We start from the raw sequence: 12,823 nt of genomic DNA, 5'->3' as shown, positions 1-12,823 counted from the left end.
GTTTGAGAAAGAGAAACTGTGGCTTCTGTCGCATCAGAATACGAGATTGGAGTTACAACAGCGCGATTTAATAAAAAAAAACAGGGATAAAGTGTAAAAAAGTATGTAAATCTACAACATGAGACCTCCTTTATTCCTATCTTTCCTCAGACAGTCAATACAAAGGATTTCATTGCCCCTTAAAAACCTGTCGTTGACAATCAGACTTAAATTAGTAACTTTTGATCCATTTCCTAGTGAGTTAAATACAAGACCATGGAGGAAATTACAAAATCTTTCATGGTACGGATTATCCGATTTCTTCGATCAACCGTTCAGTCCATCCCCTTCATTACCACGGATAATAGAGGTTCTACTGTATTTAGGAGTGACAATGTTATTTATCTCCTTTTTTCAATTGACCTTACTGTACCATGAAGTTAATGTACAGTATATTGTTACTGCAGCAATAGACCATACTTCAGTAGACATTATTTGTGATTAGACCTAGTTCAAAATTAGATATTTTGGCATGAGACCTTTTAACATGAGACGATTTTAAACAATGAATAGACATTTTCAATTAGACATTTCGGCATTTGACCATGCGTCAGTACAAATTAATTGTAATTAGACTTAATTCAAAGTTAGACATTTTTGCATGAGACCATGTCTCATTACACATGGCTAATTGTAGATTTATTTTTCATTATACGTAATTGCTGATTAGACATTATGTACTTTAGATCTCGTATATTTAGACGTACTGACCTGAAAGGGGTAAATGATGAGTCGATGGATGAATGGATGATCGAACGAGTGGGTGGTGTTGAATGGTCAAACAGATTGGGTGGATGGATGATTTAACAGATGGGTTGATTGTGGGATGGATGTTCATGTTCGAACAGATGAGTTGAACTGATGGATGATAAGGTACAGAAATGACTAAAAATTCGGCTCGGACTCCTGCTCGTCTTGATTGGTGTTAATGATGAGCTCGTGTGCCTGCTCTGGATCCTTTACGTGCCGCTCGCAGTGACCTCGCGCCACGCCTGCCCTACTTGCCGACGGCGTGGTGGCGCTCACTTTCACTATCACATCACGAGAGGGGGGAGGATGCGCTCTACATTGTCTATAAAGTCTCACTACACCGCGAGCTCTTCTGCAGAGTTGTACATCCAGAGATCCTATCCACTCATCCCTGCCTCTGTCACTTCCATCACCACACAGAGACGATGAAATGATAAACTGTAATGTAAATTCTTCATCTATAGGCTATTAAGAGACGGTACTTTGGTGACTTGGTATCGTCAATTATTAATTTAAGCCGGTTTTGTGCCTCAAGTACTGCGCCCTGGTCTTCCATCCATGCGGCCCAGGTTCGAGGTACCCTGCCAGATCTTGATGGAATTTGTTTCGGCGTGAGCAATGAAAGAAATACATCTTCAGTCCACGGGACAGGGTGTTTGTCCGTTGTCTTATGATTGTCCTGTGATGTCTTAGTGGTGGTCCTGCGTCATTTATAATTTATTATAATGAAGGAACAAATGAACGAACAAACGGACAAATAAATAAATTAATTAATTAATTAATTAAATACTTAAGTAAATATACAAATAAATATAATTTCGAATAACGAATGAACAAACAAACGGACAAATGAATGAATGAATAAATAAATAAATAAATAAATAAATAAATAAATAAATAAATAAATAAATAAATACGTAAGTAAATATACAAATAAATAAAATTTCGAATAACGAATGAACGAACGAACAAACGGACAAATAATGAATGAATGAATAAATAAATAAACAAATAAATAAATAAATAAATAATAAATAAATAAATAAATACGTAAGTAAATATACAAATAAATAAAATTTCGAATAACGAATGAATGAACAAACGGACAAATAATGAATGAATGAATAAATAAATAAACAAACAAATAAATAAATAAATAAATAAATAATAAATACCGTAAGTAAATATACAAATAAATAAAATTTCGAATAACGAATGAACGAACAAACGGACAAATAATGAATGAATGAATAAATAAATAAACAAATAAATTAATTAATTAAATAATAAATAAATAAATAAATAAATAAATAAATACGTAAGTAAATATACAAATAAAAAAAATTCGAATAACGAATGAACGGACAAATAATGAATGAATAAATAAATAAATAAACAAATAAATAATAAATAAATAAATAAATACGTAAGTAAATATATAAATAAATAAAATTTCGAATAACGAATGAACGAACAAACCGACAAATAATGACTGAATAAATAAATAAATAAATAAATAAATAAATAAATAAATATACAAATAAATAAAATTTCGAATAACGAATGAACGTACAAACGGACAAATAATGAATAAATAAATAAATGAATAAATAAATAAATAAATACGTAAGTAAATATAAAAATAAATAAAATTTCATTTTTTCTCATTTTATATTTAATTTTTCTTTCTTCATACCTTCCATTATTATGTATCTTAACTCCAAACTATGTAATTTCACTACAGTTGCATAATTTCTCCCCTTACGTTTTCTAGCTTTAAACCGAGTATTTTTTAAAGTACACTGTAATAGCTGAAATCTATTTCCCATTTATAACTGAAATCTATTTCCTGTGTTCTTTTATTAGCTTCCTTGTTAAGTACTCCAAACGATAGCAATCGTTACAATTGGCAACAGATAATTCGGAAATATCTCAGTTGTAAATAAATGTTCGCTGCAATCATGAATTACGTAGGGATTCATTCATTCATAATTTTCTGTCCAAGGCCAGGTCTTTCAATGCAAACCCAGCAATCTCGAACCTTTCCTCTTTTCCGCCTTCCTCTTAGTCTTCGCATAGACTCCATATGAATGTTATCTATCATCTGATATCTTCTTCTGCCCCGAATATTTCTCCCGTTCATCATTCCTTCCAGTGCATCCTTAGTAGACAGTTTCTTCTTAGTCAGTGACTCAGTCAATTTATTTTTCTCGTCCCGATCAGTTTCAGTATGAAGCAGTAATTAGGAGAGGGAGAGAACGATCTAATAGCGAAGTGATATCTCCATATTTTTGTGGCATGTAATCGCGGGGATGTTCCGGCGACTTGGTTAGAATTAGCTTCCCACGCAGGTATTCGTCTGCGTCACCTGCCAGCATCGGACAGATTTAGGGCCACCTTGTGCGGGATTGTATATAGACACTCGGCGATGCGTAAAATCCTAAAGTTGGACTGGACCCGTGGGAAAGATACTGCCAAGCTTGGGTTTTCCAAAGAACGGGTATTCTTGAAAGATCTTCGAACTAATTTGATGTTGTGGGAAGTCCAAAGTTTAAATTTAGACATGACGTACTTCGCGCCCAATAAGGAGAGATCTTGGTTTAGCTTATGAGGTCACTTTGGACCAATAGGGAATAGATTTTAGGCCGGTTAAGTGACGTAGTTTTTAACCAATAGGATAGTTAGTTTTAGCGTAGGATAGGTTTTTATAAATAAGGGTGACGGGGAGCGCAAATGAATCACAACATCTCATCGTGTCGGCGGCCCTACATACAGGGCACAATCACTACTCCTTTTCGTGTCGACGGCCCTACATACAGGGCAGAATAACTACTTCGTTTCGTGTCGACAAGATAACTACTTTTCTTCGTGTAGACGGCGCGACATCTTTTTTTCGTGTCGGCGGCCCAACTTAATAGTCTTTCTTCCGGCGAAGACTCGATAGATAGAACTTTGTCATCGGCGAGACCACTCGTCAACGTTTAGGAGCTTCGATCATAGTGTACTGGGCAGAGTATTGAATTTATAGTATCGGTTAGGTCTTATTCAGAGTTGCCATAGAGTCGATACAGAGTGCGACCAACGATTGAATTATAAGTCAGCCGGAAATACATACTCTAGGGTTTACCAAGTGAATACGACAATAAACTTATAGTTTGGAGTTTACACTGCCTTTTATATAAGTAGCCGGCTTGGTATTATTCCCGACATCATCCTACACCACAACCGTGCCTCGGCTACCCTGAGTGAATCTCACGCAACACCGAGACGCACCCACCCTCAAGTATTATTCTTCCTTCACCCACGCTTTCTAGCACAGCCTATTTTTTTTTTTTTTTGTAATTTTTCTTAGGAAAGATAAATGTTGTAGCTTACTGTTGTTTTCCGCACACCACTCTCTGTTAATTAGGGAGATATGATATGATATGATATGATATGATATGATATGATATGATATGATATGATATGATATGATATGATATGATACGATACGATACGATACGATACGATACGATACGATACGATACATGACATGATATATATTAGGTCCTGCTGGCCCTTCAGATTTCTGTATTCGGGCCAGTAGTCCCTTTCTTGCACTATTTACAAACATACGTTGACATAATTATAGTGACCAATTCTGGATTAGTCTTTACTTGTGTCATCAATTTCACTTATTACCCTCTAGAATTCATATCTCGATCGTACTATTCCTATCTTGTTGTAATTCACACCTACTTCTAACAACTACGATTAAGTTACTATTCGATTCAGTTTCTACTTCACGCCCTCATTTCACTTTAATTAACGATCTAATTATTTCTTGTAAATTAATTAATTTCTGCCATTTTGATATTACTTATATGTAGAAAATACATGTACATAGATACTTGTTGCAGGAAATACTGAATATTATTTTGTGTATATTATTAATATTAACTGAAGATAAAACTTCTAGAACACACAAGTATAACACCTAAAATTCATTCCATAGGAATACTTTGACGGGGTTAGATACAGCTTACAGTAGTAACATTTTTGGAAATATGCAACATTTTTTTTCCTCAATTACTGTATCTTGTACAATAATGAAAATTCATATGTGTAAAACACTGTCCTTCTGCTATATGAAAAAAATAATAATAATTTTACGATTTAAAAAAATTATTTATTTATTTTTTCTAAAATTCTAAATGGTGGCAGTTCTAAATGGTGAAGCGTTTCCCCCATAACTTATAAACTTGTTAATTTTTTCATGTTTTCTCTCCTTTATTTCATTCCTGAAACTCATATTTACAATATCTTACTCTTTTAACTACATTCTTTAATAAATAATATATTTTTTATTTTGTGTTAGAAGAAAATACTGATATTTGACAATTTTTTTAAATGAATTTATTTTTTATCAGTCAATCTATCAAAGGTAGAGAAATGATCTTGCATCATATTGTAGATATGACATGCATAAATACACACAAAAAATTTCATCACAGAATGTTGGATAGTTTTTTAGTTATGTTCGAAACGCTTCATCACTGCACAGTGAACTGAATTTTGAAAAAAAAAAAAAAAAAAATGTAAATATATATTTTTATTAATCGTAAAAATATATTTTTCGTATAACAGAAGGACAGTGTTTTACACATACTAATTTTCATTAGTGTACAAGATACAGTAATGGAGGTGAAAAATGTTGAACATTTCCAAACTTTTACTGCTGTAAGCTGTACCTAACCTCTTAACTTGATTTAGGAACTTTTATCTTAGGTGCATTGCATTTATAAAAAAACAATTTCGTATACTTGAGAAAATATATCTGTGGTTATAATTTAAAATTTTCCCTACCCTCTGTTTCTTCCCTTCTTCGTTTATTCCTTCATAATTCCTATTACCATACTCTTTAATTCCTTATAATACACATTCATTCTTCCTTAAAACACGGTGATCCATTATTATTACTCATTCACTTATCTCCGTTTGTTCACTATATAGATACATCTGCTATTTCTTCCCCCACTGAAATACCATTTCCTTAGATTATATACTGGTTTTTCTTTACTATTACCCCCTCGTTTCACACTACTTGCTCTATTCACATTCTCTATATATCTTCTTTTTTCACCGTCCCTCCTTTTTCCCCACTATCTTCTTTCCTGAACTCATTATTCTTCTTCATCTGCTGACCTACTACATTCATAAGGATATTACTATTACTACTACTACTACTACTACTACTCCTACTACTACTACTACTATCATTGTTATTATCACTGCCATCATCATTATCAACATCAAGGATTATCGATCCGTTCCGTCTCAAAATTGCTCATGCCATCGTTCTAAGGTTAGACCAAAGTTACTGTTAGAAAGCCTTAGTTATTCTGATGTCCGGCATATGCTGGACATGATTTCTTCAGTTTATTCTATATTATCTTTCATTTACAGCTGCAATTGATTTGACATTTATTTATTGTGTGATGTCAATGAGAATACTTCTTCTATGATCTAATAACGTGTATCCTGCTACGAAACGTGAAAATCCAAGTTCTGATGATTTCAATTCGCCTTAGTTGATATGACGATCCGTATAGTAATGTCAATGCAGTGACTTTGTACAGTTCTATTAATGTTTTCTTTCGCATTTTAAATTTTGATATTCGTTGTAGTATCCCTCAAAACTGACTATTTAATTTTGTTTCAACATCTTCTGATATTTTGTAGTCAAAATTATATTCTCCATGTTTGAATTCACTTATCTGTTGGATGACTTCTCCGTCTATTGCGATTTTAGATCTTATAGGTTTTAGTGTTTGGAAAGTTATCATTTTATTTCCACTATTATTATTATTATTATTATTATTATTATTATTATTATTATTATTATTATTATTAGTAGTAGTAGTAGTAGTAGTAGTAGTAGTAGTAGTAGTAGTAGTAGTAGTAGTAGTAGTAGTAGTAGTAGACAGAAACGTTAACATTTGATACAGATGAAGACTTGTATAGAAATACGCTCTATACTTGATGTGTGTGTTTGTGTGTGTATGTGTGTGTGTGCACGCGTGCGCGCGAGTGCTGATGTGTGTGTACTATTCAAGATGACATATTACTCATAAAACTCCGCTGGATGTATAGATGAAATGAATAGAAAACCTTCCATGTGGATTTCAACTCCGGATATACCGCATACAGTAGATCACTTAGGCACGTCCTAAACGGTGATCATATAAAAGACACGCAACAGCTATCTCTCGGATGTCCACCTCTGTGGAGCAACGGTTAGCACATCGATTAGGACAGATTACACGGTTGAGAGTAGTTCCGAGGTTTTCCCTCAACCAACTGAAGCAGAATTGCTCGATAACTTTTCGTTGCTGGACTTTGGATTCATTTTTCCATCTTAATTACAATTCCCCATTTTCTTCGCCATTTCCGTTTTTTCCGGATATAGAATCGGCTGCGGGCAGCCACCGAACTTGGGACCCATGATAAATGGTCATTAGATGCTGGTGGTAGTGCTATATACCATGGATTCCGCCCTGCTAATCATGGAAGTTCGTGGGATCGAGATTGAAGGACGTGGAAAGGTATAAGGAATTCTGCAGGCTGTAGGGGAGTTCGGCGGCGGCCGCAGGGGAATCTATATCGCGGGGGGTCTTAGGTAATGCATAATATCATTCTATTCCGGGTAGTACAATGGGTCCACCCAAACGACCTACATGTGAGGGAAATCCCCAGCCCGTAACCCACTCATCTAGGGGGCTAATAAATAATAAATCCATGCTAGCGATTGCCACCATAAGGCATTTCTCGTTCAGTGCCATATGGAAAACGTTGCACAAAAAAGATAAACCGACAGGTCATCTCCAATCGGCATCACCGAAGTTCGTACGCCGAACCCTGTAACTACACTTGCCGACGACATTAAATGATACGAAATGAAACGTAGGTCATAAATGAAAATAAAGGTATAATATTGGGGAAAGTGTAAAAATCTCGGAAAATATTAATATTTCATCTTCTCTACTGCAACTATCGCTCAACTTAACCAGTTAAAGCAGAAACTCGGAAACTAGTTCACGGATCGGTAAGTCCACGAAATAGTACTAAACTACCGAAAAAGTATCAGAAATGTACTGAATATTAAAGATAACTAAAAGTGATCCGCTTTAAATTACAACAGGATCTAATGTGCATGCCAATAAAAATTACATCTTGAATGTGTGGCGGCAGACGCTGTGAGCTTCTTTGTAGTTCTTATTGGGTTGAATGCGGATATGTGATTAAAATTCCTTACGGCATTATAAAATATATATCAAAGCAATCGCCTTTTGAATATTGTGGTATAACGATTGGAGTACATCTCTTTTGTACTATAACCAAAAGAAACTCACTTTTTTTTTTGTGTTGCACTTCGAACGAGTTTTTGTGCTAATTCAATGAGCTTGTTAAACATGTGTTCGTCCTTATAACAGCAACATAATGATTCTCGTGTCTGATCAAGTGATGCCAATTGTGGACTTGCCCGAAAGAGTGGCCTAAGTGATTAAGTCTACCACTGGCAATCTTGTTAATGCATGCTGTCTACTTCCAAATTAAGCTAGGTTATAATGAGCGACGTAAAAAATTCTGCGTTAATCTTCTTCCTCTTATGTTACACTATTAGCACAGTCTAATATATACAGTCACGAAACTTGAGTTTATGAGTGTACTAGGAACAATAGACTGTGCAGGTACTATTTCGCATTGTCTGTAATAAGGCGATAGTAGCGATCCTAGTGGTTAGCAACTATCTATGGATGCATATTTACTACGTATTGAGCTTCGTGACTGTATCTACTAGACTGTGCTATTAGCTTGTTTTGCCAGATTAAGCCCTTTATTCCTTTTCACAGCACGAATGATCTGTTCCTGGAAATCCCGAAGGGAACGAGGCATTTCGAGGCATTTGGGGTACGTAAACTCTGTCTTTTACGTACCCCACAAGAAGAAATCACCATCTACAAGGATACATACATACATACATACATACATACATACATACATACATAAATACATACATACATACATACATACATACATACATACATACATACATACATACATACATACATACATACATACATACATACATAGTGTTCTACTCAAGGGCAGGTCTTTCACTGCATATCCAGCATTCTCCAATATTTCCTATTTTATGCCTTCCTCTTCGTTTCCTCATACAATCCATATATCTTAGGTCTAATATCGTCTATCATCTGATATCTTCTTCTGCCCCGAACTTTTCTTCCGTTTACCATTCCTTCCAGTGCATCCTTCAGTAGGCAGTTTCTTCTCAGCTAGTGACCCACTCAATTCCTTCTCCTCTTCCTCATCAGTTGCAGTAGACTATGATTCTTTCTTCACCCACTCTTTCCAACACAGCTTCATTTCTTGTTATCTATCCATTTTACACGTTCCATTCTTCTCCATATCCACATTTCAAATGCTTCTAGTCGTTTCTCTTCACTTCGTCGTAATGTCCATGTTTTCGTTCCATACAGTGCCACGCTCCACACAGAGCACTTTATTAATCTCTTCCTTAGTCCTTTTTCCAGAGGTCTGCAGAAGATGCAATTTTTTTCTATCAAAAGCTTCCTTGACCATTGTTATCATATTGACTTCCTGGCAGCAGCTCATATTATTTCTTATAGTACACCCCAAGTATTTGAAGCTGTCCATTTACTATACTGCCTCATGTATAATTTTCACGTTTACTTTCTTTATTTTTCTTTCGACAACCATGGTCTTCGTCTTGTTTGTATTTATCTTCATCAAGTACTGTTCACAGCTGTCATTTAGCTACAGTAGCATATCCCATTCCAATTCACACCTGTTTTCTTCAGGATGCTCATCAGTTTGTTCCAATCCACTCTGTCAAACGCCTTTTCAAAGTCCATGAATACTATATACACTTCTTTATTCTTCTCTATGTACCTATCGCCGATTTTTCGTAGTAGTCCAATTGCATCCCTCGTACTTTTTCCCTTCCTGAGGCCAAACTACTTTCTTCCAACTGTCCTCCCATCTTAGAGTATAAATGTCGTTCCTGAGCGATCCAAAACTCGCTCACATTAAAATTATAGTGTCTATATTGTGTGGTGCAGTTGGAAAGTGCTATCGGCTACCGCTAGATAGCATCATGGGTATTAATGCAACAAACCTAGACGTCATTGTGAAGTGTATGCATACACTAATGCTTGCAATAGTCCTTTGTTTATTGCTTGGCAAACATGTCGTTTTCCCAAGAGCAACGAGTTTTCATTGTTGAACATTATTTTTCCAGTCGCTCTTATGCAAGTGTTGTAGACGAATTTCGTAGGAATTATCCGGATATGGCAGTACTTAACAATTCGGCCAGTATTGTGTAGATAGACATCATTACACAGTTTATTGCGCTTCTTGACAATGATGAACGTGATTTTTGGTTCCAGCAGGACAGTGCCACATGTCACATATTCAATGAAACCATGCAGCTTTTGTGCGAGTTTTTTGGTGAGCGTATCATTTCTCAAGGATTATGACCCCCACGTTCTCCCGATTTGACGTCCCCAGATTTCTTCGTGTGGGGTTATCTTAAAAGAAAGGGTATACAGAAACAGGCCGCACACTCTGGAGAAACTAAAGAGGAACATAACAACGGAGATCAGGAATATTAGTGTACGCGTGCTCAAAAAGTGGCCGCAAACATGGTAAAAAGAGTTCGTACATGCATTACTGAACTGCCATTTTCAGCATATGTTATGGAAAATGATGTAACTCATGTGAAAACTGATGTAAGTAAACGTAATAAATTCATCTTTATAAATATATGGGAACGTATTATTAAGATGTGCGCGACTTTTGGATCGCTCTGTAATACAGTTTTCAAGTTCATTTGTAAGAATAGACGCTATGATCCCAGAAATGCATGATTCTTCTCATATGTCCTTATCCTTTATAGCTCTATTTAAACATCTAAGTGAATTAATTAACGTGGTAATGTAATCACAACGGCGGATAGTTTTCAACGCCTCTCTCTATTGTTTTATCGTGGGGAGTTCGTGACCCCGCTCTGACTTTACGGGCTCAGTTTGGATGCCGGTTCATGCCGTTGCTGGTGAAGGCGCTTTCCACGACTGCGCGATTGCCTTTTATTGCTACCTGATTGAATAGTGTTGAGTCACCAATTACATCTGCTGCTGATGTTTCCGTAACAACCCATTCATATACCTTTCTTGTGTCGGCAGTAACTATTGTATTTCAACGGTGTCTGGATCCGCCTTCTTTGCTAGTATTCTCTTTGTTTCGTGGCGTAATCATATAAAACTCTTCTTCTGCTTTTTGTACTTGCATTAGGTTTTAAAACAATTATAATTCAAACAGGTGGAACAACGCTATTCAATTTATCTGTTAAAAATCTAAATTTGTTTTAATCAATTTTGTGGCTTAAAGATTCCATTTTGTTATCTTCGTGAAAACGCCGCAAGTTTATTACCGTTCCGCCTTAATTTAATTTCGTAACAAATGGCAGTCATATGTCAGTGTCTAATACACTATCTACCAAAAAGTAATTGGGCACTGTTTTTGCCCCTTTAGAACCTCGTGGTACCACCTCTTGTTGCTATAACAGCAGCCACCCTGTCAGGCATGTTCTCCACTAGTTTGTGTAGGATATCCACTGAAATGCGTCGCCATTCCTCCTGCAATATGGCTCTCAGTTGGACAATGGAAGTTGGCCGCATTTCCCGAAACCTCAATCGCCGGTCCAATTCGTCTCAAAGGTGCTCAATGTGATTGAGATCAGGACTCCGTGCAGGCCAGTCCAACCGGTGAACATTATTGACTGCATACCACTGCATAGTAGCAGCCGAAACATGGCATCTAGCACGTAAAATCCTGGGTGCCCAATTACTTTTTGGTAGATAGTGTATATCAGTTTTAACTTTTGTTTTGGAAGGTTTTATGAAATGGATGACATATAAAATGGAATTATGATTTATATAATGTTATTTTTATATGAAAGTTCGTAAAAAGCAATATTTTGTTGTTGTTTAGTCAACTGTCCGAAGACAGGTTTGTACCTCATAAGCAGACACCGGACGTTTAGGCATTATGAATAATTAAAATAGGCAGAAAAAAGGCATTATAAATAGCTAAAATACGCAATAAAAGGCAATTACAAAAACCTTGCACTAGACACACACAACCTTGCACTTTCCACAAATGGATTTCGGCAGCAAGAAAAGTTTTGCATAAGTCGAATGCAAATTGAGATTTTCTACTCGATGTTGCAATTACTGTTGGAAGCAAAGAAATCTTCTTCCCATTAGCCTTGGAAAGTACATTTTTGTGTTTGGTTGTACTGAATTGTTGCGATATGAAATATTTAGCTAGCTACAACAACGTCGCAATGAAAATTGAAAGAAAAATAACCTTTAAAAATAACGGTAGACCCGCACTCATTGTTGCCTTGTCAAATAAACACAAGCGATAATTAAAACGCTTACTGTTATACATTTTTGCACAGTAGCACTCATTGTTGCAAAGGGAATATAACTGACTGAATGACAATAATATAGTACATTCAGTCACTTTCATTGTAGCGGTTATAGAAATAAATTAAAATATACCTGTGGGCAATTTTTAATAATAAATAAATAAATAATAGATAAACAATCAAATAAAGGCAAAAAAGCATTTATTTTGTAAATTAGGCATTTATGTTAAAAAGGCAGAAAAGTGCAACATAAAACTGTGACGTTTCAATCAGAAAGGTATAATTCGTACAGATTTACTTTCAAAATGAAGATAGATTTAACACATTTAAAAAGGTATTCTGCCAAAGTTCCGGTCTCTGCGTCATAAGTAACACCAATAAGGCATCACTCATGAGGCAACTAGGCTAGGAGATAATGAGGTAGGGTGGCCAGTTCCTTTCCTCCTCCATTGCATACATCGCCGATTAGCTACATATTCCACTAATCAGACTTCAGATGCATACAAACAATTATCGTTC

The sequence above is a fragment of the Periplaneta americana genome, chromosome 12 (assembly GCF_040183065.1).
Source record: "Periplaneta americana isolate PAMFEO1 chromosome 12, P.americana_PAMFEO1_priV1, whole genome shotgun sequence".
Taxonomy (NCBI): domain Eukaryota; kingdom Metazoa; phylum Arthropoda; class Insecta; order Blattodea; family Blattidae; genus Periplaneta; species Periplaneta americana.
This window is presented reverse-complemented; position numbering follows the sequence as displayed.